Genomic DNA, 3,314 nt, shown 5'->3' with positions numbered 1-3,314 from the left:
CTTGGACAATTTTCTCAGTGGTTTTATTTTTCTCTTCTTGTTCTGGAATTCCAATGACACATAGGTTATTCCTTTTGATGGTATCCCACATGAACCTTAGTCTTTCTTCATTTTGTTTTGATCTTTTTTTCTGATTGATCCCTTTCCAAAGAAGTGTTCAGGTATTTGCCTTCAATCTCACTGATTCTGTCTTCCATTGAATCAATTCTGCTCCTTTGCCCATTCAATGTCTTATCTATTTCTGAAAATTTAGTTTAATCTTCTGGATTTCTGTGTGTAGATTTTGTATCATTTCTAATTTTTCATTTTGTTTTTGTATTGTCCTTTGAAATTGTTCTAGGGTTTTTTCTGTGTTTTCCTTGATCTGCCTCTCAATTTATTGAAGATACCTAAATATAATTCTTTTGAATTCCTTATTAGGGAGTTCCAATGCTGCGTCTTCCTCAGGGATGTGTTTTGGGTCTGTATCCTGGTCCCTTGTTTCTCCTGCTTTATCTTGCTTCTTTGTGTGGACTGTGATGCTCTGCTGTCTCCAAGGCATTGTGACTTTTTTGTGTTTATATTAAATTGGTGATTGTATGTTGGAGTGACTTGCCCATGATTTTTGTTTTCTTTGTATGTTATTTATGCAAGCAGGGTACTGTATTCTGCTATTTGCTAGTTGATAGCACTTATATACTCACCACCTGTCTCCTCTCCTATTGTTAGCCTCTCGTATGTCCCTGCCAACCTTGGCAAACAGAGCCTATTCTTAGGTCCTTGGAATCCAAATGAGAATGCTATCATTTTAAATACCCAAAATGGCTGCCACATATAAACAATCAAAATGGCTGCGCCCTCCAGACAGTGGAAAGTCAACAGCTCAGGCTGTCTCCCTCCTTGCTGTTTCCCTTCCTAGTCATAGGCCACCAGTACAATCGTTCCTTCAGCCTTTGGTGACCAGGGTTGTTCTTTAGGTCAATTCTCAGATCCTAATACCAGTTGGAAATATTCAGGCTGTTGATCCCGTCAGAGTAGCTGACAGTCTGTAGCTCCAACCATCTCTGTACTCACTGTTTTCGTTCAGGTTTTTCCACTAGTTGGTGCCTAATCCACTTTTGCATAGTTCCTTTCAAAGCTCAGGGCTCCAGGATTATCTTCTGTATCTCTGTCAACTGCTTTTTCTTTTCTTTGTTGAAGAGGGTCTGTGTCACATGTCTGCCTATTCCTCCATCTTACCGGAAGTCCAATATTGTTTATTTTATAGGCCACTCTATTATTTAGATGAAAGGTGACCACTAGGAATGACCTCAGTTCCAACCTCAGTTCCAAGTTCAAAGGGTATCTTAGGACAATAGTCTCAGGAGTTCCTATAGTCTTTATTGGTTCAGTAAGTCTGACCTTTTTAGGGATTTTGAGTTGTTTTTTTTTTTTAATTTTTGCAGTGTTCTCTCTCCTCCCCTCCCATGGGAACTTGAGTTTTGACCTATATTTCCCTTCCATTCTAACTGAAACCTTCTAATGTGACCCTGGCAAGAACACTAGGTAGTGGTAGCAAGGCACTATCTAGTTCTTACAGTCTCACCATTGAAGAGGTTGCAGTTTGCATGGACCATTAGTCGTGTGGACTAATTTCTTTCTTGAGTGTTTGGTTTCTGTTCTGGTTACCTAGTGCTGCTCTGACAAGAATATATCCACAAGTGGGATGGCTTGAACAAACAGGAGTTTATTCTCTTAGTTTGGAGGCTTTAAGTCCAAGTTCAAAGCACCAGGCTCTAGGGGCTGTGTGAAAGCCCCTTGACCTTAGGCTTCAGCTCTACCTCTTGCTCCTGGCCCACTGAAGCTAAAGGCATCTCTTCACTCAGGCAGCTACTGGCTGCTGAGGCTGACAAGCCCAAGGTTGACAAGTAAGAAGGCACAGTCCTGATGTTACCAAACCAAATGGCAGGCCATTAATTTAAGTCCACTGTAACTCCTAAGGTCAGCAGAGCATGGCAGGCTGCTGAACAATGACACAGCTACGTGTAGGGTCCAAGCATGCCATAAGCTAGAGACAATCCCCAAAGCTTCTTATATACAGGAAGCAGACCACAACCCAAAGGCAGCTACTCAGCTGCTTGTGGTAGATCCCACCAAGGAGCTGACTGCCGGTTTCATCATGGGGAATAACTACCACCACCTGCCCAGCCACTCAACCAGGCCCAGCCAAGTTGACATACATAGTTTAATTACTAAAGTTTCCTTCACTGTCCTTTGCTCCAGAGGTAGGAGACCAGTAGTTGTATTTTAGACGGTTACTTGAAAGCTTTTAAGACTCCAGACTGTACTCACCAAACAAAAGATACAGAACCTTATCTTTATGAATTAAGTTATGCTAATTGACCAAATCATCCCGTGAGACTATGATATCAAGCTTTCAAACCTTGTAAACCAGTCCCATGAGGTGTTTGGGGATGTCTAGGGAGTATCTGTAATCATGTCCCCTATGTGGCTTATTAAATACAGCTATGCATTATTTAACATCCATTTGGACACCATCAATCCACATATATGTCCTTGGATCAGGGCACCCAGGTATCTAAGTGACAGGACACCAGATCCTCCTCTTGGAAAGTCACCTAATCTGTGGCAGTGGAGACCCAAGCCCACATTTCAACATTGCACATTCCACATTGCATCTCTCTAATGGCTAATTATCACGAGCATCTTTGCATGTATTTGTTGGCTGCCTGAATGTGTTCTTTGATGAAGTGTCTATTCAAGTCTTTTGTCCAGTTTTTTATTGGATTGTTTGTCTTTTTGTTATTGAATTGAAGTTTTCTATATATTTTCAAGATTAGACCCTTATCCCGTAAATCATTGCTAAAGACTTTTTCCCAGTCTGTAGGTTATCATTTTACTCTGTTGTTAAAGTCTTTTGATGACCTTAAGCATTTCATTTTTAGGAAGTCCCAGTTATCTAATCTATTTTCTGTCATTCATGCATTTTTAGTTTTATGTGATACACTATTTATGCAAAAATTGATTGAAACTGTCAAATATATCATTTTACTTGGATCCATAATCAATGTCCATGGAAACAGCAGCCAAGAAATCAAATGACATATTGGATTAGGGAAATCTGCTGCAAAAGACCTCTTTAAAGTGCTAGAGAGCTAAGATGTCACATTAAAGACTAAGGCGTGCCTGACCCAAGCCATGGTATTTTCAATCACTTCATATGCATGTGAAAGCTGGACAATGAATAGGGAAGACTGAAGAAGAATTGAATCATTTGAATTGATGCAAAGAATACTGAATATACCATCAACTTCCAGAAGAATAAACAAATCTGT

The sequence above is a fragment of the Orycteropus afer genome, unplaced genomic scaffold (genome assembly GCF_000298275.1).
Source record: "Orycteropus afer afer isolate SDZICR_OR568_19922 unplaced genomic scaffold, OryAfe1.0 scaffold00294, whole genome shotgun sequence".
Lineage (NCBI taxonomy): Eukaryota > Metazoa > Chordata > Mammalia > Tubulidentata > Orycteropodidae > Orycteropus > Orycteropus afer.
This window is presented reverse-complemented; position numbering follows the sequence as displayed.